This window comes from Macaca nemestrina, chromosome 11 (assembly GCF_043159975.1).
Source record: "Macaca nemestrina isolate mMacNem1 chromosome 11, mMacNem.hap1, whole genome shotgun sequence".
NCBI classification, from domain to species: domain Eukaryota; kingdom Metazoa; phylum Chordata; class Mammalia; order Primates; family Cercopithecidae; genus Macaca; species Macaca nemestrina.
Genome location: NC_092135.1, coordinates 2,044,629 through 2,072,292, shown reverse-complemented (window position 1 = coordinate 2,072,292; position 27,664 = coordinate 2,044,629). Strand labels below are relative to the sequence as shown.

The following is a 27,664-nucleotide window of genomic DNA, read 5'->3' as shown; positions in this document are numbered from 1 at the left end:
GGGAGCAGCACAGTGGACATCTAGATCTCCAGAGCCCCTCTCCTGCTGTTGCTTGGCTCTGTCCTTACAGGGCAGGAAGTCCAGGACATCTGTCCAGCAGGACGTGAGGTCTGGGCCTGGGGGACCAGCTGAGTGCCTGTGAGAGTGTGGGCCCTGTGGAGATGGCTCTGCCCTGCTGCCCAGGGGCCTTGCACGTAACCACAGAGGCCACGCAGCCCAAGGCTCACACCACAGCTAATCTGAGGCTTGGCAGGATGCCCTGTGGTCCTTCCGGAGCACCAGAGGGTGGAGGCCTGTGAAGAGCTGCTCCGAGCCCTCTACCCACTGGAGGCTGTCATGGGGCAGTTTCGCATCACCTCCCAGATTCTGGTGAACTGTGGAGCTTTCAGCCCTGTAATCCTCGAACAGAGCTGCAGCTGCTGGAACAGGCTTCTCAGGAATGGGACATCTCCTCCCATGCTCAGCTTCCCCGCCCCTTCTGCTTCCCGGTCATCCTTTTTGGTGTGAGGGACAAGGACTGGGGGAGCTGGTACCTTTGGCCACTTTTCCTTGAGCCGTCTATGTCAATTTTAGCCTACCTGAACCGAAAGTGGCTCCCGTGTCCTCGCTGGTTGGGTGGGCAGTGCTTTGGTCTTAACTCTGCCTTGGTCAAGTGCTTGATGGGGCTTCCCTCTATGGAGAAGTGGCCATGTCCCTTTACAGAGGCAGGTGATGTCCAGGTGCATCTGGCTTTAGGCAGGGCAGGTTGGAGGGAGGCTACTCCAGGTACCTTCCTTCTTTATACTATGGTGGCCAACTTCCTGAGCCAGCGATTCCTAAAACACGGGATCCTCATAAGTTCCCAGGCAGCCTGCAGATGGACAAGGCCACAGAACACAGAAAAAAGATTCCCAAAGCCAGAAAGAGGAGAAAGCTCAGCCTCCTGTCAGCATCAAGGGTTGAAGAGGAGTTGCACCAGGAGCATTAGCTGGCCCTGCTCTGACCACTGATGTTTCTGTGAATGAGTGCAGAGCTTGAGATCATGTAGGGAAACTCCCAGATAAGATTTTAATGTAACTGTGGGATACCATTGAGCTTAACCAGACTTGTTAGGATGCTTGCTAGGCTACCTCTACCACTATGGGTGGAAGGAGCTGGACACTTGTAAGAGAAGTGTCTGATAGGAGCTCAGCATAGACCCTTGAATACTCTTCTGTGCTGGTTGATGGGCTGCGTCAGGCAATGGTGGTGTGACAATGTCTACAGGGCCAAGCAATGCCATTGGAGGTGGTGGTGAGGCCCGAGTGCAGGGCTGGTGCTGTGCAGCTCAGCCTCTGTGTTATCATGGGCCGCAGCCTGCAGGACCCAGGCTTTTCCTGGGTGCTGGTGACTGAGAGTCATTGAGCCAACTATGACCTTCAGTTGCAGTCTCCTGGACATGTTTATAAACACTGACACCCAGGTCACACCCCCAGGCATCCTGATGTCATGGATCTGCCGTATGGTCTGGTGCTCCCCAGGATTCCAATGGTGGCAGGGGCTGAGAAACATGGCTTCTGGAGCCATCAGCCCCTGGGGCTATCGCCTCCTCAGTTCTTCCCACAGCTGCTTTCAGCTCCTCCTGGGAGCCAGAAGCTATGTTTCTTCCTGTGCTGGGACAGAGCGCCTACACCAGCGTCAGTGCCCCTCTCCTCCATTACTTGCGGTGAAGTCCAGCTCATCATGCAGGACTCACTTACTCCAAGAAGCTTTCTCTTGACCAGCACAGCCTGTTTGGTTGTTTTATTATTGACATAGTTGGTGTTTTCTGCCAAGTAGCCCACTGTGTTTGGCCCTGGCCTTTTAATACAGAACAGAGGACCAAAAATGAATGCCTGAGAGTTTATGAATTGGCTAGAACTTGTGCCGGGGCTTACGCAGGAATGTATTAAAACCTTGCTAACATTTCTAAAATAGAACACTCATACTAAACCCTAACCCTGCACAGTTTTCTTTGTAAACATTTATACAAATGTGTCTCCTAACGAAGTGGCATAATTAGCTAACATGTTTGTCCTTCCTAATTAAAAGCCAGCAGATGTTTTATGGTAATAAGTAAAATATGAGACTTCATTAGGGATATTCTTGTTTTGTGTGTGTGTGTGTGTGTGTGTGTGTTTCATTAAAATCTACAGTGTACCTGTTGAAATGTTAGAAGGATTCTTTTGTCTTCATTATCTAGTTTCATAGGAATCATTTTTTTCAATCTTTCAACACTAACGTTATCCTTAATATTTACTACTAGTAGTATAATCACTTATTCGTCACCTACCATAGTAAAATCAGTGTATTTGTTTTTCTTTTAAGTTTCACAACAAACGCTGCGAATAAATTGTTACTTCCATTTTACCAGTGAGGATACATAGAATCAGGAAAGTTAACCAAACATTATTCAAGATTACAGAGTCCAACCTGAGGTCTGGACCCAGACATGGCTGATTCCAAAGGCTTTCTCTTTCTATCAGTCTGTTTTGCCTCTGAATTCTAATTATTCTGATAAAAACTAGCATTTATTGATAGGTAAAAGCACAATGAGAGGTTCTAAAGACCTTATGAGAAAAACCAAAACATGCTTTAAAGTTTAATGTGGAGAACTGGTTTACTGTCCCACCCCCCACCTCCTAGGAAACAGACCTGAGAAAAATGCCAGAGTACGAATAGTATTCATTTCTCGGGGACAGGATGAGAGTGACTTTTATTTTCTTCTTTATCTGTTTTTCTACTTTCCAAAGTTTATAGTATAGATGTGCATTGTTTTGGTCTGAGAAACAATGAATAAAATTTGATGCAAACATCACTTAGAGAGGAAACGGGCACGATGTAGTTCAGGGGTTCTCTGACAGTCCACAGTCGTGCATCATAGGAGCTGGGAGGAACCCAAGGTGGGACTGCGGACCTGGAGGACAGACATGTTCCTAGAGGAGGTCAGCAGGTGTGGAAGAACGGGGTGCAGCTGGGAGGCAGAGGGGAAGTGAGGAGACAGCTAGGCAGGGGCCTGAGGGGAGGGTGTCGCAGGGGGAGGGAGACCAGTGGGGAGGGAGCTCCTCTGGCCCTGATGGCCAAGCCAGGGCCCCTCAAGGCTGCATCTTGTGATACCTGAATAGCTGTGTGCGTCCTTGCTGGACTTGGTGGTCTCCTACTTGATTTACTTAATTTGTTTGTCAACATTTGCTTAGTCTTTTATATTTATGGTAAAGTATCAATTCCCAACATTTTCTAGAACAAGGACCCCTGAGTGTTGGTAGCACACTTCCCTGTAGTTAGCAAAGGAACTACTAAATGGACACTTTAGCAAATAAGAACGTGCACCTGGCTCCACAGAAGCAGCTACCTTGCTCACATTAGCATTGTCAACACCAGGGCCTTGCTTGTTTCATGACACCAGTTTCAAGGGAAAAAGCCTTGAAGCAAAACTCTTCACTAGCCAGACTCTTGAGGCAGGGAACCCTTGCCTCTGCCCTAGCTAGGAGCAGGGCTTGCCTGTGGGGCCCCAGCCTGCTCGAGGTTGCATTTGGTGCCTGGCATGAAGCTTGTCCACAGTCACCAGGCAGTAGGGAAGAGAAGGGTGCAGAGCGCAGGACCCTCCCCTTCAATCAGAGACCCTGAGGCCCCTTTGCTTCTCCTCTCACTGGCAGTCTGGCTGCCAGGCTCTGCCCCTCCTTTCGTACCTGGCTTTTTGGCACTTTCAACCTCTTCTTCAACCTGAAAAATCTCCTTGGCTTTGATAATTTCCTTGTCCGACATCTCAAGCCTACCTTCCCCCATCTACCTGTGTCACACTCCTGTTCCCGGGGCCTCTGGGACAGGGCTGATCAATTCCTGATCATACTTCTGGATGTCTTTGGAAAGAGCAGCCAAGGAGGCAGTAGGGGCATTTTTAAGGCCATGGACATGGTGGGTAGAAAAGGAAAGAATCGGAGCTGGAGATGTAGACAGGTGGAGCCCAGATGATCCCAGAGCTTCTGGTGTTTGGATCAGCCAGCCACAGAGCTTGACAGTCCTCATGACTGGTAATGATACAGGGATGAGGCAGGAAGGAGAGGGTCAGCCTTCTTGTATGTGAGTGCTTTACATACACCACTCCACTTCCATATGGCTTCTGGAATTCCAGTAAGAAGCAATATCTGGTCCTGGGCGTGGTGGCTCATGCCTATAATCCCAGCACTTCAGGAAGCCAGATGGGAGAAGGCAGGCTGGAGGCATCAGACAAGGAAATTATCAAGACAAAGGAGATTTTTCAGGTTGAAGAAGAGGTTGAAAGTGCCAAAAAGCCAGGTACGAAAGGAGGGGCAGAGCCTGGCAGCCAGACTGCCAGTGAGAGGACAAGCAAGGGGACCTTGGGATCTCTAGTTGAAGGGGAGGGTCTTCCATTCTGCACCCTTCTCTTCCATATACGCTGGTGTCCATGGACAAGCTTCATGCCAAGCACAAAGCCTGCCTCAAGAGACTGGCTAGTTAAGGGTTTTGTTTCAAGGTTTTTTTTTCAAGGCAGGAGGATCACTTGAGGTATGAGACCAGCCTGGACAACCTACCAAGACCCTGCGTCTACAAAAATTTTTTTAAAAATAGTGAGGTGTTGTGGTGCACACCTGCAGTCTTAGCTCCTCAGGAGGCTGAAGCAGGAGGATCACTTGAACACACGAGATCAAGGCTGCAGGGAGCTATGATCATATATCCCTGCCTGGGTGACAGAGTGAGATCCCCACCCCTACCAAAAACAAAAAACAAACAATAACAACAGCAACAAAGCAACAAAACAGAAGAAGAATCCATACATGTTGTGCCTGGAAAAAGAGTAAAAATGACACGGCAAAAGTGATGGAAACACTCAACAGAATATCAGCTCAAGGTTCTTACCATTGAAATACTTGTTTTTTATGGGTAGATTTTTGAGGGATGACACCTAAATTCACATTTTATATCATCCATGTTACTCTGTAGGTAAATAATTATCTACTGAATGAGTTAATGAATTAATAAATGACTGAAGGAGTTGACAATTTGGAGGACAGATTGGTTTGGTAGCATAACTCAGTGGAAATGGGAAGCAGAAATGTGGGGACTGTCCTCACAGACATCATCTTCTTCATTATGATCATCACCACTGTTTCCTAGTCCTCTGCTGTTTCCCAAGGGCTCACCTTTGGCATCACTGAGTTGATAGAAAGGGTGTGGCTAGAGATCTGGTGGGCCCTTCCCATCATCCACTGAGCCTCACCTCCTCAATGATAAAAGAAGATCATGTGTTCACAGTGGTTTTCATGAGACTTGGCCCATAAAGTGTCCAATAAATACTAAACTTCAGACACCATTTTATCATTCTGGGAAATCTGCTTTTTTTTTTTTTTTTTTTTTTTTTCACTTTAGAACCCTTCCCCAGTAAGCCTTTTTGGGTTAAGTTTGTACTCGACTTTGAGGAAGGTAGGAAAATATCTTCTTTGGAACTCTTGGTAAAAGTTAGTAACTGGGTAGAAAAATTATCTTGCATCTCAATCTATTAGGAAAAAATTCGAAACATCACTTGAAACATGAGGGATCTTTTGCCTGTAAAGCTCTAGAATTCTAATAAGATGTTAAATCTATTTTAAAAGACAGCATTAAACATTTAAAACAAAACCCATCCTTTATAATGAAGAATGAGCAGGGGAATTCAGTCAATTCAACTTGATTCAATTTACTCTGTATTTCATGAACTTCTACTGGGAGGAGGGTGGTTCAAGGAAAGTTAAAAAAAAAAAAAAAAGAAGAAGATTTTGATTCTTGGGAGCTTCTATCAAGAACTAGTGAGAGGGACTTCTGAGATGGTTGGATTGAATTCCAGCAGCTGCTGCAGCGGATGACCCGGTCGCTCACCGGAAGATCATGGTTTAGGGATGTAGTTTAATCATCTCATTTTCTAAACCCCCAGGTCTCTGGGTAAACCACTACAGTCCCCACACAGATTCCAAGCAGCAACAGTACCCACCCCTGAGATTCTCAGTGGATAGAGAAGATATGGGAAGTAAGGTATGTGTGAGGCTTACCAAGACAGAATTCATTCTCCTTTAATCATTTATTGAGCACCATCTGTTTTCCAGGCACTGGTCTAGGGTTGATATCAGGACGTACAGCAGTAGACAAAACAAATCATCGTTTTCATGGAGTTTATAATTTGCTGGGGAAGACAGGGAAGTAAGTAAAATACATGCCATTTACAATATCTAAAAATACCAAAGAGCAAAAGCAGGGAGAGTAGGAGGGACAGGAAGTGTTTGCAGCCATCATGCAGTTCTAGAAGGGTGGACAGGGAAGTGTGGTAAGCTGGGTAATGGTCCCCAAAGATGGCCAGGTCTTAATCCCTGGACCTGTGGGTGTGTGACTTCACGTGGTCAAAAGGACTCTGGAGATTTTGAGATGGGGGAATTATCCTGGATTATCAAGGTAGGCACCAAAAGTCATCAGCAGGGTCCTTTTGTATGAGTGAGGAAAGAGGGTTAATGGGGGCAAAGGCAGTGATGTGATGATGGAAGCAGCGATTGGAGAGAGGAGGCCACAGGCAAAAAACGCCAGCAGCCCGCAGACACTAGAACAGGCTCCAGAAAGAGCAGCCCAGCCAACACCTTGACTTTATTTCTTTAAAACCCTTTCAACTTCTAACTTTGTGGTTTTAAGCCACAAGAGAGAATAAATATGTGGTTTTAAGCCACAAAATTCATGAGAATTTCTTACAACAGGAACAGAAAACTCACAGGAGGGTTCACTGAGAAGGTGCAATTTGAGTAAATATCTGATGAAGCAAAAACATGAGCTGGATAGAGGCAAAGAGCCTGAGCAAAATCATGCCTGGCGGGTGGAGGAGCAGCCCAGGAGCAGTGTGAGGAAAAGAAGTGAGCTTGGGTCTCATAGCATTGCTTTTTTATTTGCATACGTTTAAGGGGTACAGGTGCAGTTTTGTTACATGGATGCACTGTGTTGTGGTGAAGTCTGGGCTTTCAGTGCAACTATCACCTGGACAGTGTACATTGTACTCACTCAGTAATTACTCATCTCCCTCACCTTTCCAGCCTCCAGTGTTTACTATTCCATACTCTAAGTCCATGTGTACACATTATTTAGCTCCCACTTGTTATTTTTTTATTTTTTAATTTTTTTTGAGACAGAGTTTCTCTCTTGTTGCCCAGGCTGGAGTGCAATGGCGCGATCTCGGCTCACTGCAAACTCTGCCTCCCAGGTGCAAGTGATTCTCCTATCTCAGCCTCCCAACTAGCTCGGATTACAGGCATGCACCACCACACCCGGCTAATTTTTTTGTGTATGTTTAGTAGAGACGGGGCTTCACCATGTTGGCTAGGCTGGTCGCAAACTCCTGACCTCAGGTGATGCACCTGCCTTGGCCTCCCAAAGTGCTGGGATTACACGTGGGCGTCTCACTTATAAGTGAGACATGTGATATTTGTTTTTCTCTTTCCAAGTTATTTCACTTAAGATAATGACCTCCAGTTCCACTTGTGTTGCTGCAAAAGACATGATTTCATTTTTTTTATGGCTGAATAGTATTCCATGGTGTCTATGTATCATATTTTCTTTATCCAATCATCCATTGATGGACACTTAGATTGATTGTATATCTTTGTTATTGTTAATAGAGCTGCAATAAACATATTAGTACAAGTGTCTTTTTGATATAATGATTTATTTTCCTTTGGGTAGATATTCAGTAATGGGATTGCTGGATCAAATGGTAGTTCTATTTTTAGTTCTTTGAGAAATCCTCATACTGTTTTCCAAAGAGGCTGTACTCATTTACATTCCCATCAGCAATGTGTGTTTCCTTTTCTCTGCATCCTTGACAACATCTATGATTTTCTGTTTTTTTAATAATAGTCATTTTGACTGGTGTAAGATGATATCTCATTGTGGCTTTAATTTACATTTCTCTGATGATTCGTGATGCTGAGCACTTTTTCATGTGCTTGTTGGCTGCTTGTATATCTTCTTTTGAAAAACATCTATTCATGTCCTTTGCCCACTTTTTAATGGGGTTATTTTATTTTCTATAGAGTTGTTTGAGTTCCTTACAAATTCTGGGTAGCAGTCTCCTGTTGGATGATGCATAGTTTGCAAATATTTTCTCCCATTCTGCTGGTTGTCCGTTCACTCTGTTGACTATTTTTTTTTTTTTTTTTGCTTGCAGAAGCTTTTCAGTTTAATTAAGTCCCATTTGTCTATTTTTGTTTTTTTTGCTTGTGCTTTTGAGGTACAAGTCTATTGGGAATGTAATTGACATCCAATAAACTGAACATACGTAAAGTGTACAATTTGATTTGTTTCGACCTATGCTTGCGCCACTGAAAACTTCATTGCAATCAAGAGAATGAAAATATTCAATACCCACCCCCTCCACAAGTTCCTCTGGGATTCTTGGTAACCCCGTCCATCTCTCCATACATCCCTCTGTCTAGGCAACCAGTGATCTTTTTTCTTTCACTATTGATTAGTCTGCATTTTCGACACTTTTACAAAACAGGAATACCATGATATGCACTCTCTTTGCACCTGGCTTCTTTAACTCAGAATAATTACTTTGAGATTCATCTAAGTTGTTGCATGTATCATTATTCACTCCTTTTTATTACCAAGTGATATTTCACCATATGAGTACATCACAGTTTCTTTCTCCAGTCACCTGTTCATAGGCATTGGAGTTGTTTCCAAGTTCTGGTTGTTACAAATAAAACATCCATGGCAATTTGTGCATAAAGACATATTCTTCTTGTCTTGGTAAGAACCTATGGATGGAATAGCTGGATCATATAGTAGGTGTATGGTTAACTATTTAAGAAACTGACAAACTTTTTTCCAAAGTGGTTGTAGCGTTTTATATAAGTGTTAAGGGAGTTGCTCCACAGCCTGCAATTTTTTTATCCTATTATTGTTACCCACAACTTTTCATCTTCCCAAACTGAAATCCTATAAGTATTACATAATAACTCCCCATTTCTCCCTCTTCCTGACCCCTGGAAACTACACTTTTACTTTTTGTTTCTAAGAATGTGACTACTCTACAGCCTTCATGTAGGTGGAGTCAGACAGTATTTATCTTTTTGCTACTGGCTTATTTCACTTGACATAACGTCTTTAAGATTCATCTAGGCTGTCGCAAGTGTCAGGATTTCCTTCCTTTCTAAAAGGTGAATGATACTGTATTGTAAGTATACACCACATTTTGTTTGTCCATTTTTCTGTCTATAGATATTTAGGTTATTGCCATATTTTGTCTATTGTAAATAATGCTACTGTGAACACTGGTGCCCACGTATCTGTTTGAGGCCCTTTTAAAAATTATTTTAGGCATATACCAAGAAATGGAATTCCTGGATCACATGGTAATTCTATGTTTCACTGTTTGAGGAACTGCCAAACTGCTTTCCACAGCAGCTGCACCATTTTACATTTTCACCAGCAACACACAAGAGTTCCCATTTTTCCACATCCTCACCAACACTTGTTATTTTCAGGTTTTGGTTTTTTCTTTTTTTAAATCATCATAGGCATCCTAATGGATGCAAAGTGGTATCTCGTTGTGGTTCTGATTTACATTTCTTTAATGGCCAGTGAGGATAAGCATCTGTTCATGTGCTTATTGGCCTTTTGTACATCTTCTTTGGAGAAATGTTTATTCAAGTCATTGCTCATTTGTGAATTGCTTGTTTTGTGTTGTCATTCTATTTTAGGAGTTCTTTGTATATTCTGAATATTAATCCCCTATCAGACATATGATCTGAAAATATTTTCTTCCATCTGTGGATTGCTTTTTCATTTTGTAGATAGTGTCCTTTTATGCACAAAAGTTTTAAATTTTTAGGACATCTAATTTATCTGTTTATTGGTTTTGTTGCCTGTGCTTTTGGTGATGTAGCTATGAAATCATTGCCAAATCTAATGTCATGTAGACTTTCCCCTGTTTTAGCTCTTACATTTAGGTGTTTGATCTAATTTTAGTTAAATTTCATATGTGGTACAAGTTAAGTGTCCACCTTCATTTTTTACCTAGTGGATATTCAGTTTTCTCAGCACCATTTGTTGAAAAGACTGTCCTTTCCCCCATCGAATGGTTTTGGTAAAACTTATTTGACTATATGCAAATAATTCAAAATATTGAATACATGCAAGGGTATTCACATAGGCTCAAAGTAAAGGGATGGAGGAAGATCTACTAAGCACATGGAAAACAAAAAAAGGCAGGGGTTGCAATCCTAGTCTCTGATAAAACAGTCTCTAAACCAACAAACATCAAAAGAGACAAAGAAGGTCATTACATAAATGTCTGCATAAATGTCTTCTTTTGAGAAGTGTCTATTCATATCCTTTGCCCACTTTTTGATGGGTTGTTTGTTTTAATCTTGTAAATTTGTTTGAGTTCTTTGTAGGTTCTGGATATTAGCCCTTTGTGAGATGAGTAGATTGCAAAAATTTTCTTCCATTCTGTAGATTGCCTGTTCACTCTGATGGTAGTTTCTTTTGCTGTGCAGAAGCTCTTTAGTTTAATTAGATCCCATTTGTCAATTTTGGCTTTTGTTGCCATTGCTTTTGATGTTTTAGACATGAAGTCCTTGCCCATGCCTATGTCCTGAATGGTATTGCCTAGGTTTTTTTCTAGGGTTTTTATGGTTTTAGGTCTAACATTTAAGTGTCTAATCCATCTTGAATTAATTTTTGTGTAAGGTGTAAGGAAGGGATCCAGTTTCAGCGTTCTACACATGGCTAGCCAGTTCTCCCAGCACTATTTATTAAATAGGGAATCTTTTCCCCATTTCTTGTTTTTGTCAAGTCTGTCAAAGATCAGATGGTTGTAGATGTGTGGTATTATTTCTGAGGGCTCTGTTCTGTTCCATTGGTCTATATCTCTGTTTTGGTACCAGTATCATGCTGTTTTGGTTACTGTAGATTGTAGTATAGTTTGAAGTCAGGGAGGGTGATGCCTCCAGCTTTGTTCTTTTGGCTTAAGACTGTCTTGGCAATGCAGGCTCTTTTTTGGTTCCATATGAACTTTTAAGTAGTTTTTTCCAACTCTGTGAAGGAAGTCATTGGTAGCTTAATGGGGATGGCATTGAATCTATAAATTACCTTGTGCAGTATGGCCATTTTCATGATATTGATTCTTCCTATCCATGAGCATGGTATGTTCTTCCATTTGTTTGTGTCCTCTTTTATTTCATTGAGCAGTGGTTTGTAGTTCTCCTTGAAGAGGTCCTTCACATCCCTTGTAAGTTGGATTCCTAGGTATGTTATTCTTTTTGAAGCAATTGTGAATGGGAGTTCACTCATGATTTGGCTCTCTGTTTGTCTGTTATTGGTATATAAGAATGCTAGTGACTTTTGCACAGTAATTTTGTATCCTGAGACTTTGCTGAAGTTGCTTATCAGCTTAAGGAAATTTGGGGCTGAGACGATTGGGGTTTTCTAAATATACAATCATGTCATCTGCAAACAGGGACAATTTAACTTCCTCTTTTCCTAATTGAATACCCTTTATTTCTTTCTCTTGCCTGATTGCCCTGGCCAGAACTTCCAACACTATGTTGAACAGGAGTGGTGAGAGAGGGCATCCCTGTCTTGTGCCAGTTTTCAAGGGGAATGCTTCCACTTTTTGCCCATTCAATATGATATTGGCTGTGTGTTTGCCATAAATTGCTCTTATTATTTTGAGATATGTTCCATCAGTACTGAATTTGTTGAGAATTTTTATCATGATGGGCTGCTGAATTTTGTCAAAGGCCTTTTCTGCATCTATGAGATAATCATGTGGTTTTTGTCTTTGGTTCTGTTTATATGCTGGATTGTGTTTATTGATTTGCATATGTTGAACCAGCCTTGCATCCCAGGGATGAAGCCCACTTGATCATGGTGGATAAGCTTTTTGATGTGCTGCTGGATTTGGCTTGCCAGCATTTTATTGAGGATTTTTGCATCAATATTCATCAGGGATATTTTTCTGTTGTGTCTCTGCCAGGCTTTGGTATCAGGATGATGTTGGCCTCATAAAATGAGTTAGGGATGAGTCTCTCTTTTTCTATTGATTGGAATAATTTCAGAAGGAATGGTACCAGTTCCTCCTTCTACCTCTGGTAGAATTCAGCTGTGAATCCATCTGGTCCTGGACTTTTTTTGGTTGGTAGACTATTAATTATTGGCTCAATTTCAGAGCCTGCTATTGGTCTATTCAGGGATTCAACTTCTTCCTGGTTTAGTCTTGAGAGACTGTATGTGTCCAGGAATTTATCCATTTCTTCTAGGCTTTCTAGTTTATTTGCATAGAGGTGTTTATAGTATTCTCTGATGGTAGTTTGTATTTCTGTGGGGTCGGTGGTGATATCCCCTTTATCGTTTTTTATTGCATCTATTTGATTCTTCTCTCTTTTCTTCTTTATTAGTCTTGCTAGCGGTCTATCAATTTTGTTGATCTTTTCAAAAAACCAGCTCCTGGATTCATTGATGTTTTTGAAGGGTTTTTTTGTGTCTCTATCTCCTTCAGTTCAGATCTTAGTTATTTCTTGCCTTCTGCTAGCTTTTGAATGTGTTTGCTCTTGCTTCTCTAGTTCTTTTAATTGTGATGTTAGGGTGTCAACTTTAGATCTTCCTGCTTTCTCTTGTGGGCATTTAGTGCTATAAATTTCCCTCTACACACTGCTTTAAATGTGTCCCAGAGATTCTGGTATGTCGTATCTTTGTTCTCATTGGTTTCAAAGAACATCTTTATTTCTGCCTTCATTTTGTTATGTATCCAGTAGTCATTCAGGAGCAGGTTGTTCAGTTTCCATGTAGTTGAGCGGTTTTGATTGAGTTTCTTAGTCCTGAGTTCTAGTTTGATTGCACTGTGGTCTGAGAGACAGTCTGTTATAATTTCTGTTCTTTTACATTTGCTGAGGAGTGCTTTACTTTCAACTATGTAGTCAATTTTGGAATAAGTGCAATGTCATGCTGAGAAGAATGTATATTCTGTTGATTTGGAGTAGAGAGTTCTGTAGATGTCTATTAGGTCTGCTTGGTGCAGAGTTCAGTTCAATTCCTGGATATCCTTGTTAACTTTCTGTCTCATTGATCTGTCTAATGTTGACAGTAGGGTGTTAAAGTCTCCCATTATTATTGTATGGAAGTCTAAGTCTCTTTGTAAGTCTGTAAGGACTTGCTTTATGAATCTAGGTGCTCCTGTATTGTGTGCATATATATTTAGGATAGTTCACTCTTCTTGTTGAATTGATCCCTTTACCATTATGTAATGACTTTCTTTGTCTCTTTTGATCTTTGTTGGTTTAGAGTCTGTTTAATCAGAGACTAGGATTGCAACCCCTGCCTTTTTTTGCTTTCCATTTTCTTGGTAGATCTTCCTCCATCCCTTTATTTTGAACCTATGTGTGTCTCCCCACATGAGATGGGTCTCCTGGATATAGCAAATTGATGGGTATTGACTCTTTATCCAATTTGCCAGTCTGTGTCTTTTAATTGGAGCATTTAGCCCATTTACATTTAAGGTTAATATTGTTATGTGTGAACTTGATCCTGTCATTATGATGTTAGCTGGTAATTTTGCTCGTTAGTTGATGCAGTTTCTTCCTAGCATCGATGGTCTTTACATTTTGGCATGTTTTTGCAATGGCTGGTACCAGTTGTTCCTTTCCATGTTTAGTGCTTCCTTCAGGATTTCTTGTAGGGCAGGCCTGGTGGTGACAAAACCTCTCAGCATTTGCTTGTCTGTAAAGGATTTTATTTCTCCTTCACTTATGAAACTTAGTTTGGCTGGATATGAAATTCTGGGTTGAAAATTCTTTTCTTTAAGAATGTTGAATATTAGCCTCCAATCTCTTCTGGCTTGTAGAGTTTCTGCCGAGAGATCCACTGTTAGTCTGATGGGCTTCCCTTTGTGGGTAACCCGACCTTTCTCTCTGGCTGCCCTTAACATTTTTTCCTTCATTTCAACTTTGGTGTATGTGACAGTTATGTGTCTTGGAGTTGCTCTTCTCAAGGAGTATCTTTGTGGTGTTCTCTGTATTTCCTGAATTCGAATGTTGGCCTGCCTTGCTAGGTTGGGGAAGTTCTCTTGGATAATATCCTGCAGTGTTTTCCAACTTGGTTCCATTCTCCCTGTCACTTTTGGGTACACCGATCAGATATAGATTTGATCTTTTCACATAGTCACATATTTCTCAGAGGCTTTGCTCATTTCTTTTTACTCTTTTTTCTCTAAGCTTCTCTTCTCACTTCATTTCATTCATTTGATCTTCAATCACTGATACCCTTTCTTCCAGCTGAGTCAGTTACTGAAGCTTGTGCATTTGTCACGTAGTTCTCATGTCATGGTTTTCATCTCTATCAGGTCGTTTAAGGACTTCTCTGCATTGGTTATTCTAATTAGCCATTTGTCAAATCTTTTTTCAAGGTTTTAAGTTTCTTTGTGCTGAGTTCGTAATTCCTCCTTTAGCTCAGAGAAGTTTGATCGTCTGAAGTCTTCTTCTCTCAACACGTCAAAGTCATTCTCCATCCAGCTTTGTTCCATTGCTGGTGAGGAGCTGCATTTCTTTGGAGGGGGAGAGGCGCTCTGATTTTTAGAATTTCCAGCTTTTCTGTACTGCTTTTTCCCCATCTTTGTGGTTTTATCTACCTTTGGTCTTTGATCATGGTGACACACAGATGCGGTTTTGGTGTGGATGTCCTTTCTCTTTATTATTTTTCCTTCTAACAGTCAGGACCCTCAGCTGCAGATCTGTTGGAGTTTGCTTGAGGTCCACTCCAGACCCTGTTTGCCTGGATATCAGCAGAGGAGGCTGTAGAAGATAGAATATTGTTGAACAGCAAGTGCTGCTGTCTGATTGTTCCTCTGGAAGCTTTGTCTCAGAGGTGTACCCCGCCGTGTGAAGTGTGAGGTGTTGGTCTGCCCCTAGTGGTGGATGTCTCCCAGTTAGGCTACTTGGGGGTCAGGGACCCACTTGAGCAGACAGTCTGTCCATTCTCAGATCTCAAACTCCCTGCTGGGAAAACCACTACTCTCTTCAAAGCTGTCAGACAGGGATATTTTCATCTGCAGAGGTTTCTGCTGCCTTTTCTTTGGCTATGCCCTGTCCCCAGAGGTGGAGTCTACAGAGACAGGCAGGCCTCCTTGAGCTGAGGTGGGCTCCACCCAGTTCAAGCTTCCCGGCAGCTTTGTTGACCTACTTAAGCCTCAGTAATGGCTGGCGCCCCTCCCCCAGCCTCGCTGCTGTCTTGCAGTTAGATCTCAGACTGCTGTGTTAGTAATGAGGGAGGCTCCGTGGGCGTGGGACTCTCCGGGCCAGGCATGGGATATAATCACCTGGTGTGCCATTTGCTAAAACCCTTGGTAAAGTGCAGTATTAGGGTGGGAGTGACCCGATTTTCCAGGTGTTGTGTGTCAGGGTTTCCTTTGGCTAGGAAAGGGAATTCCCCTCCCCCTTGCATTTCCCGGGTGAGGCAATGCCTCGCCCGGTTTCGCTCTCACTCATTGGGCTGCACCCACTGTCCAGGTGCACTCGTTTAAGACCTTTGATGTCATATAGAATTAAATTCAAATCTCGTCACTTACGATCTATGTGACCTCAGTGTTTCACCTGATCTCACTGTGCCTCAGTTTCCTCAAATGCAAAAGAGGCATAATAAAATCCCCCTCATAGACAATATAATTTATGAATTTGCTAAGCAATTCTGCAGTAAAAATCAGCCCCGCACTCCATTGTTTTGCAGAGAACCTGGCTCCTGTGAGTTCCTTTCCTCTTTCTCTTCCTGTGCTGTGAGGTAGGTCTGGACAGACTTCTTTGTCCTTCAGAAGCTCATCGTCAACACAGCAGATTGCACGGGAACTTCCTCGGTGCATGCAGATATGGAAGCCACCTCCTGGTTCATCTAGGACATGCTCAACCATGGCCTGAGTGGCTCAGATGTATTTGAGCCTCATTGCATTTAGCAACTTAATTGTTCATTAAGAGGAAGGGACATGCACAGAGCTGGCCTGACATCCTGATAAAATACCCAGTGACTTTCAGTGTTTGATTTATGAGCACAGGCTCGGCTCCTTGCAGGCTTATGTCAGGACGAGCTGGAGCGATAAGCACACATTTATCTCCAGGCCTTGATGAATGACAGGGAACGCAGTACCGTAAAGGCAACAAAGCCACCCCGTGGGCAGAGGACAGTCACCAGGTGCACTAGGAAAGCTGGAGCAGACTCCTTGTGGGAAGACAATGAACGGAATTAGAAGTTAGAATTTTAATTATCATACAAATTAGAAGAGGATTAATCAGCTCATATTTTATGACATGACGTGGTGTGGACGACTGCCGGTTAAGTTTTATGGCAAATCTTTGATTAATTGGGACACAGCATGAAGGTATAAAATCCAGACTACGGCTTCATGTTAATCTCTCCCTTTCCTTCCAAGGTTAGAAGCCAGTGTAAGAGAGATGACTGCCGAGGACACACAGCCACACGTGCGAACGTGGCCTCACAGCTTGTCTCTCCACAAGAGATCTGTTTGTCTTCTCATATTTGTTCAATGTGGTTAGGAACCTTCTGCCACCAGCTCCTCTTTTGCATTTGGGATCCTTTGACTTCTGCTTTCTTTAGGGGTGAGGCTCCTGGGCAAGTTCTCACCCAACTCGGGGCAGTCATCCTAGGACCCGAGAGTCACTGCAAATCCTTGCTCTGAACCCCAAGCCCACGTGTTCATCCTTGTATACTTTTCCAGACCCCAGACCAAATTAAAACTTGGCAGTTGAAGCCTCATTTTCACAAAGTCAGCCCAACAAACTATGGCTCCAAGTCCAGCAGGGCTGGACCATTCGAGGCAGAGCAAAAGCTTCAGAGACAGAAATGGAAAGCTGACCAGGGCTGCCCAGGAGCCATAACGAAGAAGACTTGTCACTCTGTTGCTGCAAACACATAGGTGTTTAGAATGTGTAGGCCGCTGTTCCCGGTAGGAGTCTCGTGGAGAACTTGAGAGGGAGGACAGTGTGTGTGCGGCCAAGGTAAGTCTCAGACTGAAGGCATGCGCTAAGAGGGCAGGTTACAGACCTGTGGAATGTAATATACCTGACCCCGAGCTGCTGATCCACCTCACACTCCAATTTCAATTCAGTCCTTTCAGTTGCTTAAGGAAATCCGCAGTTATCTGATTTCTCAGCGAGTCCTGTAGGTTCTATTATAAAAATATATGGAAGAACCATCTACTTCTCACCACTGCTATTTAGACCATGCTGCTCCAGCCACTGCTACCTTCACCTGGGCTCTGGGTTATTGCGGTAACTTCCTTTTCGGCCCGCATCTTCCATCCCTGTCCGCTTAGGTCTATTCTCAACACACCTGCCAGAACGAGCCTGTTGAAATGTAAATCAAATCACGTCCCCACTCTGCTCAGCCCTCTGATGACTGTGTCGCACTTCAAATAAAAGTCAGTCTGTGTGGTGCCCTGCAAGGCAATGCGATCTGGCCCTGGTGACCTCTTGGGCCTCACTACCCACTGCTGTCGTTTTTCCACTCCATGCAGCCTCACGGCATTGGCACTTGCTGGCTCCCCTGCCTGGAATTCTCCTCCTTCTGGTAGCCATGTGGCCCAGCTCCCTTGCTCTGTTTCAGCCTTCCCCCAATGAAGAGTGAGGCTGCTCTGCTTTCAGACCTTAAATGCAACACGAACTCTCCTCTGGGTCAGCGATGCCTTGTTTAGCCACCCTATCTACAACAGGAGCTCCCTCTTCAACAGACTCACAGTAGCCCATGGCTTACAGATGTTCTGGTGAATGTTCAATATCTGGTTTGTGGCTAGGGGATGGGCATACCGATTTTTGGTGCTTACTGATTTCCATAATGTAAATGCTTTCACTGTGGCCAATTTTAAGCCACCAGAGTGACGACACAACTGCCTTGCAAAATTCCTGAAAGTAAAGCAATGGGCTTTTGCAAGTCAGCGTGAGCTGGCTCTGGCACACTCTATTTATAATCCTTGTCTGTTCTGTTTTTCCCCTTGGTTTCAATTCTTGATATACTGTGTACTTCATTTATATATCATATATGTTAGATGTCTTCCCATTACAATTTTCATAGGAGTAGTGATTTTTTGACACTTTGTTCATTGTTGGTACAGAGTTCACTACGGGGTCTATCACAAGTAGGTGCTCAATACAATTTTGCTGAATGAGAGTATTAATGAAAGATAAGCATCTACTCCTTATCAGATATTGACAAGTTTGGGGATACAGAGAATAAGACAATGTTCTTGATCTTGACTTCTCTCTAGTGTTGAAGACAAGCCTTTGCAATACAATGAAGTAGCAACTAAATAGAGGTAATTCCTGGTAGACATTAGAACATAGAAAAGTCATTGAAACGAAATTGAAATATCAGAGTTGATTAATTCGTATGTGAATTGGGATGTAATTGTGTAACTACTAATAGTATTTGACCAAGGCTCCCTGGAATGTTCCAACTTCTAATACCCTCTCTCTTCGTTAAATTTTAGATATATACATAGAACACGATAGTGCTTCATTATGCATGGTAGCTACATTCATTACGCATGATGGCTACACTGAAGCACATAGCTTAGTCTAGCTTCTACCAACCACAATGTCCACTTTACCAACCAGTCAACCGTCGAGCTAGAAGTCATAAAAACACCTTATGTTAGCCTTAATGCTTGAGAATGAAGTAAAGTGAGAGTGAGTTAATTGTACCTGCCAGTGGGGCACCTTCGGCCTCTGTTCAGTCTCTTGTCATGGGTGGCAGGGATGGTAGAGAAGGCCACAACAGAGCATGGCTTTATTTATTTGTTACTTTTTGTTTTTTATTTTTTTGTAGAGATGGGGTTTCACTACATTGCCCTCAAGTGATCCCCCGACCTTTGCTTCCCAAAGTGCTAGGGTTACAGGTGTGAGCCACCGTGCCCAACCACAGCATGCCTTTTAAAACAGTGATTGGGCCAGGTGTGGTGGCTCACGCCTATAATCCTTGCACTTTGGGAGGCCAAGACGGGCGGATCACATGAGGTCAGGCGCTCAAGACCAGCCTGGCCGACATGGTAAAACCCCGTCTCTACTAAAAAATTAACTGGATGTGGAGGCGGGTGCCTTTAATCCCACCTACTTAGGAGGCTGAGGCAGGAGAATTGCTTGAAACCAGGAGGGAGAGGTTGCGTGAGCTGAGATAGCTCCACTGCACTCCATCCTGGGTGACAGAGCGAGACTCTGTCTCAAAAACAAACAAACAAAAACAAAAGCCACAGTGATTGTATTTACTGGTAAACATGGTCCCAAAGGAACATAACCCCACTAGACTAGTGTTTACTTCATTTCGAAGAAGAATAAAGAGAGGATGAGGAGAAGAGTCATGGCTTTCCTTCTCTCTGCATGTTGCTAGTGATTTAATGTGCAATTTACCCCCATGACAGATGCATTTTAAAACACGGTAGCATGAAGAAAACGAACATGTCCTGGGAACGCTATAGGTTACTCTGCTGGATTCCCCACACACATTTATAGACCAATGGTTTTGTTGATGGAATTCCTGAAATCCTTAAAATGGGCTCATAGCCTATGTGGTAACTTGGACCAGAACACAGCAATTCCTCGGTTGAGTTTCTCGAGTTTCTTTCACATTCTGCACGTGCTGAGCATCTTCTGTTTCTGAGAGGCTCACCTAAATGGACGAAACAGACAGACTCCCCTTGTGGGACTTCTGGTTGTGTTGGGCCAATGTGGAGCCCCCGCAGGTCAGAGGGAGGTGGAAGGTGCAGTCAGGACTACTACAGGTGCTTCTCATTTAATGAGAAGAGCAACTCTCACTGCCTGACGCTTGTCTGTCTTGCAAAGTTTTGCAGGTGTTTCCTAAAGACAACGATGAGGTGTCCTTCTTCAGAGAAGGATTGTGTTCACTGCTTGCAAATCTTGTGAGCACCACAGTGGGGACCCCCTCAGACCAAAGGTGCAGCTGTGGCTCCTCAGCAGCCTCAGGCCACGCTTTTCCAGGTGAAAATGTGCGAGGCCAGAACTTCTCAGGACTTCTTCTTTCACGTTCTTTCACTTTTTCTGCTCTGTTCCTCCCAAGACAGTTTCTCAACACTTCCCCGGGGTTCGGGGAGCAGGATGTTGGGGGGAGATTTGTTTTGCAATCACCATGAGATAAAGCTTGAAAACTTAAAATGTCATCTCTAGGATTTTCCACTTTGGGATGGGAGTGTCCTGAGGGTGAACTGAGGCTGAGTGTTTGGTGTCGGCGAATTCCCATGGGACTTGGGAACTCCAGTGGTTGGCTTAGGTCCTTGGTGAAAGGCTCTAATGTAAAAAAATGATCTGGGAGTTTCCCCATCTTCACCTTTTAAATGCCTTTTCATGTGATTTTTCTTCCCCATATTGATCTGGTGTTTTGATTTTTTTTTTTTTTTTTTTTAAGCAAGAAAGTTGTTTCAAATGACCTAGCCTCGTTACTGGAAGCTGGAAGTATATGAGATTTTTCTAGTTGAAAAAGATCACTCTACTTATTTCAGAAGAGATTTGACAGCAACTTTTTTGGATGGGAGGAATTGAGAAGGCAGTGGAATCGAGGGGTAATTTTTGCAAAGAGTTATGCAGGTTAGCTTTACAGCCTCTTCCTTTTTCCAGTGAGATGATCCGCAGGAAGGAGATCCCCCATTAGGGGGTGTTTCAAAGGCAGGGGGCACAGAGCACCCAGGCAGAATAGCTCAGTCTTTGCAATAAAAATTTCCTTAGAAGATCCAGGGATGTTTGAGTTAAAAGTATTAAGTACAGATAAAAATAGCAGCGAGATAACATCCTCACCTATAAATTAGAAAATTAAAAAAAAAAAAAAACCCACAACACCTCCATTCTATTGTGATGAGACAGGCATGCTCACTTGTTAGAAAAGAATTTGACAACATGAATACAACCTAAGAGATAATTATACCTTTTGGTCAATAATTTAACTTCTAGGAAAATTATCCTAAGTAAAATCTAAAAGTGCAGAAGAAAGTTCTGTGCATGAAGATTCATTTATTCAATAAATATTGAGGGCTTACTATGTAGCAGATATTTTCCTGAATGCTAGGAATTCAGCAGTAAATTAAGAACAAAAGCCTTGTATGTAGGCAAGTGCTCCTACAAGTGGGAACAGTGACTAGTCAATAAGCAAAAAAGGAATTAAGAAGATTACGTATTATTGAAAGTGCCTTGGCCGGGCACGGTGGCTCACGCCTGTAATCCCAGCACTTTGGGAGGCCGAGGCGGGCAGATCACAAGGTCAGGAGATCGAGACCATCCTGGCTAACACGGTGAAACCCTGTCCTCTACTAAAAATACAAAAAATTAGCCGGGCATGGTGGCAGCGCCTGTCGTCTCAGCTACTTGGGAGGCTGAGGCAGGAGAATGGCGGGAACCCGGGAGGCAGAGCTTGCAGTGAGCCGAGATGGTGCCACTGCACTCCAGCCTGGGGGACAGAGCAAGGCTCCATCTCAAAAAACAAAAAAATGTGCCTTAAAGTTGTCTGTTTCTGGCCAAAATGAAGTAAACCTACTGCAGCTTAGTTTTTACAGTGGTCACAAAAAAAAAAACATGCTGGACAAAATATAAAAAGCCGAGGACTCTGAAAAATGAAGAATAGCAGACAGACTGGGAGCAGGGTCTAAACACCAGCATGCAGAATAGCCAGGATGGTGACCCAGGCTTTTTTCCTTTTTTTTTTTTTTTTTTTCACACAGCTTTGGAACGAGGGCAAGTCAAAACGGGAAACTGTAGACCACAGAGCAGGCGCAATCAGCAAAACCCCCGAGATACTCCATCTCTCAGAATAGAGGACAGGAAAGCTCCCTCACCCATGTGACATAGGAAGTGTGGAGAGAATCCTCATAAGGTTTTCCCCCATTTTTTCCCCTCCTGGCGCTGCCCCAAGGTTGGTCCCAGTTACATATTGTGCTACCATAGAGTTGAGCACCCAAGACCCTGAGAGGAGAGCGGGATCAGGAAGGGAGGGTTTCACAAAGAGTGTGTGGGGTAACCACATGGATTTCTCTCTCTCTCTCTCTCTCCACAGTGATGTAGCGCAGCACAGGGGTGAAAACACTAGCGAGCAATTCTCAAGGGAAAATATAATCAACAGAGGCCCTTTCCAGCATGATCCAGGTGTTGGGATGGTTAGAGAGACTTTAATGGCACTATTACAACAGCGATCCGTAAAAAAAGGGTGAACATTTTGGAAACAGGTGGAAATACAGGACTTTTCTTCAGAAAAATAGAAATTACAAAAAACAGAAGCCATTGTGAATTTGAGGACTGCAATATGTGTTACTTGAAATTTAAAAAAATTACCGAGTTGACTCAGCTGGATGGAGATGACAGAGGGAAGAATCAGTGATGTTGAAAATAGAGGAATAGAAATGATCCAATCTGAAGAACAGAGAGTCAAGAAATCAAAAATAAGATAAACAGAGCTCTAGAAATCTTCAGAACATTATGAACAGGTAAAAATTTTGTGTCATTGGAATCTCTAAAATATATAATGCAGTGCTAAAAATATTATGTGATGGCTGAAAACTTCCTAGATTTGGTGAAAAACATAAACTTACAAATTCAAGAATCTCTGTAAAATCCGAACAGGCTAAATGCAAAGAATTTCATTCCATAGAAGAGTAAAGTAGGATCTCCACCACAGACCATACACAAAAATTAACTCAAAATGAGCACAGACTCGCATGTAAGATTTAAACTGTAAAACCCTTAAAAGAAAACACAGGCATAAATCTTCAGAACCTTGGGTTAGGCAGTAGTTTCTTAGATATAACAAAAAAGGCATAAGCAACAAAAGGAAAAACAGGTAAACTAGATATCATCAAAATAAACAACAGTTTTGTGTCAGGGGACACCATCAAGAAAGAGAGAAGACAACCCACAGAATGATAGAAAATATTTCAAATCATATGTCTAATATGGGACTTGTATCTAAAATATGTGAAGAACTATTATAATTCAATAATGAAAGACAAATAACCTAATTTTTAAAGATGGAGAAATGGTCTGAACAGACAGTCCTGCAAAGAAGAGATGTAAGTGGTCAAGAAGCACAGAAGAAGATGCTCCATATCGTTTGTGAGATGCAAATCAGAAGCACAAGGAGATGCCACCTCCACACACTTGGATGGCTATGATCAAACGGACAGAGAATTAACAGGAGATGCTGAGGATGTGGAGAAACGGAAACCTTCATCTACTGCTGGTGTGAATGTAAAATCCGCACTCTTCCTTCTCACCTGGGATTCTCTCACGGTCTCCATCCCAGGGGCCTGTTTCCCATCAACAAAATAGCTGGTGTTGGGGAAGACCCTGTCCTGGGAGCCCAGGGCCTCTGGTTTCACAGCCATCTGGCCCTTGTCTGAGATGTAATTTTGGTCATTCGACTTCTCTGACTGTACTTCCCTCTTCTGGCAGGATCGGGGGTTGAGCCCAGGGCTGCCCACATGTCTCCTTTCCCCGCCCAGCTCTCCCACCCCAGCTCCCCAACCCCTGACTCCCTTTGCTTTCTCCACAATGTACAAGTTTGCACTTTCTGGAACTTTCTCCACAGTCGGGAAAGCTGCCCAGAGAATGCTGGCTCTCCCGTGCTCATTTGTTTGGGTAGCGCTTCGTGCTTTGTGGCATCTTCCTTCTCCAGTGCTGCGGAGCTCACCCTTGGGGCCTCACTCAGCTGCCAGTGGCATGAGCCCACGTGGGCGCCTGACTCGCCCACAGGCACTCATCTCCAATCCTTCCTTCTCTTGTGGCGCAGGACAGCCATGTGTCCCCTCTGCTGGGATACTGGTCCTCCTGGTGAAGTTTCCTGATGAAAATTCCCGTGCAAGGGACACAGGCAGGGGCAGATGCACATGGCATGGCCACAGTCCAGGCAGAGCACAGGAGAGCCCTTCCCTGCCATCAGAGATGCTGAAGTTACAGAGATTCTGCTCTCTGGAGTCCCCCTACCTTCCGTGGATCTCTGCGTGTTGATTGCAGATGAGCAGGGATCTGGCTGGCCGAGGCCATCTCTTCCGGGCCACAGCTTCATTATGGCGCCGTGAGCTTTATGCTCAGTATAATCACAATCGTACCATGAAAAACCCTTTAATGTTGCAGAGTCGCTGGCCATCCGAACAGCTTGTCTGCCCTCATGAGAACTGATGGTCGCTCTCTGGTTCAGGCAGCCCAGAGGAAACTGGGATGTGGACCAGCAATTTGCCCACATCGCGCTCTTTCTTAAATCACCCAAGACCACTTCCACATGCTAATATCTGTGCTTTTGAGGGGCTTCTGTGTTTCATTTGAGTCTATCAAGAGCTTTGCTTACTGTTTTTGTTGTTAAAAGACCTCGATAGCCTGTGATGTCTCCATTCATCCCTCTGCCTTCCTGCTCCTATACTCCCAGCCTCCCAAGCACCATTCCCCCAGTGCTCTCAACACCAGCTGCAGAGGACACTATAGCCTGATCGATTGCCAAGGCTGACCACACTCATTCCTGGGGTGCTCTTCATTGCTTAGGCCCCTATCTCTGAATTCTTGGCTTCGATTTTGCCCCTAAAGCTTTGGATTTTAGAGACTTACGTAGACATCCTTCCTTGGTCCTGGACTTGACTTGTGATCCTGCGTACGCTCCTGGCTTCCGCACCTTGCCTCCCCTTCCTACTCTTCTCCAGCCCTCGCTCAGAAGCTGGCGTCCTCTTGGAAACTACTCCTCTTTGTCAAATGACGATGCCAGAGTGGGAATGATTGCTTTGCTCTTGCTATGAAAGTGAGCCTGTGGGGGACGGGTTTATCGTCCAGTTCCGTTGCTTGTGGCTGGGTCTTTTTTGCTCCCTGCTTTCTTACTCGCATTCCTCTTTCCATGTTGTGGAGGAGACTTAGGTGGACACAGGGGAAGGGAGCGCTGTATTTGTTTAGGTCAGTTGGGGGTTGCATGTTGTAAATGCTGTCAACAGGCTGTGGTGCCTGTTGTCTAAAACAAAGGCATACAGGGATCTTCCAAGCTGGCCACATTCAGGAGCTAGAAATTGATGAGTCAGGACTCTTTTCAGTTGTAAGTGAAGGAAACTCAACTTGGCACGAGCAAAGGGGGAAGACAGTGACTTGTTACTGAAAAGCCCACAGAGAGGTTTCACTTCAGGCCTGACTCAATCCAGGAACCCGAGATAACGCCCTCAGGCCTCTCTGGCTTTTCTCACCCTGCATTTCCCTGTCTCTCGGCTCTGAACTGCTTTTAGTTTCATTCTACAGATGGACTCTTCCAGCCACAGTGTGGCAGGGGTATGGCTGCCTGCTTTCCCAGATTTGTTTTCCCCAACCTTTCCAATTCCATACAAATATTTCTCTGATTGGTCCTGCCTCTATTATATGTCTATCCTGGAGCTATCACTGTGCACAAGAGAATGTGGTGTTTAGACCTGGGTCACTGGGCCACTGCTATCGCCATAGGGAGGGGCCCATAACACAAAGAAGGGGCTGGAGGAACAGCACACGAGGACACCAGCATCACAGCAGCCACAGCCTCTCAGGCGGCAGCCGTGCGGGACAACCCAGCCTGTGGGGGAGGGTGGGGGGAGAGTGCGTAGCATAGAGAACGGGCACTCCTCACTCAGGGTGGGAAGCCTTCTGCTTACCGGGGGCCTGTCTTACTCATTTATTTGGTTACTAAAAGGACGAGTTCCTATGTGATCTCAATCACCCATGCTCTTTGTTTCTGCAGGCCTCAAATGCTTCAGAAGAAGGAATTATTTCTCCATAGACCCTAGGGTCCCACCTGGCCATGCCAGCCCCTTGACTGCAGTGAAAGAAGAGACATTGGCCACTTAATTGCAATGTGATTAGTCACACTTCCTGACAGTTTACATGATCTGTCAACATCATTAGCACCTTCATTAAGACAGGGAACTGGGCACATGGTTTTCTTTAATATAGGATAGAAATAGACTTAACATCTGTGATTTAAAAAAAATAGCCTCGTGTTTAAGGAGTTTGCAATTATACCCATTAGCTACTCCAAAGAAAAGCGAGAAACAGTAAGGTAGTTGGCCCCAAGCAGAAAAAACACAAGCACATTTATAGAGAGTGCCAGGAAACCATTCCCTCTGAATCTCAACATTACTTCACAGATGGTCTGTGAGCCTGATGCATTCATTATAGGTGTGATTTCCCACAAGGGCTCCCATTGCACTGTGCCATTGCTTAAGGGGCTTCTTCCTCATCCCGATTAAAAAGACAAAAACGTAAAGACGCTCAAAAATTACCTGTCATAGAGCTAGCTCTGGTTTGCATAAAAGAAGACATTCTTTTGTTATGATTAAGATACTCCTTGGTTTACATTAAGCCATATATAGATTATTTGTTGCCTTTTCTAAACAGCCGATTTGCTTCCCAGTGTTAGTATTTAATTGAATTCAAAGCCTTACCATGCATTACCAGAATATGTCTTCAAGGAAAAACCGGAGACACAGTGCAGATCAGAGGCTGAGGCAGCTGTGAGAACAGGCAAACCCATAACTCATATTTTAGGCATCTCTCATTTCAGTTACCAAATGTGTCCATTTCTTCCCTTTCTCTCTGTTAATCTCTCACTAATATACAATCTTGATGTATCAGACAGTAAGGAGAATGCATCTTATAGGTGCATCAGTTTGCATTAGCTCTCATCCAGAAACCTGAATTCCAGAATAAATAACATGGGGGAGTCAGCACAGAGAGCTCCGGGGCTGCTGGTTTATGGCACACTGTGTGTGTGTGTGTGTGTCTGTGTGCGTGTGTGTGCGTGTGTGTGCGCGCACACGCAAGTCTATACAGTATAATTTACAACAAGACATTAGCATGGCTAATAGAGCTGTCAACGAATATAGATCATGTAATGGTTTGTTGTTTGTCTTTGCTACAAGGGAGAGAGAAAGGGTCCCGTGCCATTACGTTGGGAGGGCCCATCCTAGTGATTGTGTTCATATGGTAAAGAAGACACTGATGTCACTGACAATTTTGATGGACAATAACTTGGTAGAAAGTCCTCGTCTGTCTTTCGGTCTCATTTCCAGTGAGTCACAACTGAAATATTAAACCAAGGAAGTGAAATTTTAACACAAACCGCTGCCAGCTTGTGTTATTTTAAAACAAAGAAGGTAGGAAGATTAGCAGGTGTTGCTGGTTAAATTGGAAATCCTCTGAAGCTGGACATCTCTCTTTGTGTCTTACCTGGAAATTACATTCTTGGTGACCTGAGCTCACTCAGGGCAGCTGCTCATCTTCAGGACAGGCAGTCGTAGGAAAATGATGAATCTTCCAGAAATCCTCAAGACTTGTCTGTTAATCTGAGAATTAAAAACAAAATGTCAGAAAACTTGAAAAAACATTCATTTTGAACGTTAGGTGGACGGATGCCCCCATCAGTCCAGCTAATGTGAAATTGTTCTCATTACTTGCTGCCCCATGCTTAAGATTGTAAACCAAACGAAGTGAAGTGGCAGATGTGGCCGCAGAGGTAGGTGTGGGACCAGCAGTCAGGAGACCTGTGTTCCTACCTTGGCAATGCTGCCCCAACCAGGAGATTTTGCATGAAAACAATCTTACTTCTGTGACTTCATGTTCCTCCCCTGGACAAATGAAGCTAATATCAT

General features: G+C 43.6%; 1 long non-coding RNA gene across 1 annotated transcript; it reads right to left on the bottom strand.

Annotated features, from left to right (window-relative positions):
- Positions 1-829: 829 nt before the first annotated feature.
- On the bottom strand, positions 830-27,352 carry LOC139356946 (uncharacterized). The gene is made up of 3 exons (XR_011609486.1): positions 27,243-27,352; positions 6,042-6,172; positions 830-850 (listed from the first exon to the last, which is right to left on the bottom strand). It is a non-coding gene; the product is annotated as an uncharacterized lncRNA (long non-coding RNA).
- Positions 27,353-27,664: the final 312 nt, after the last annotated feature.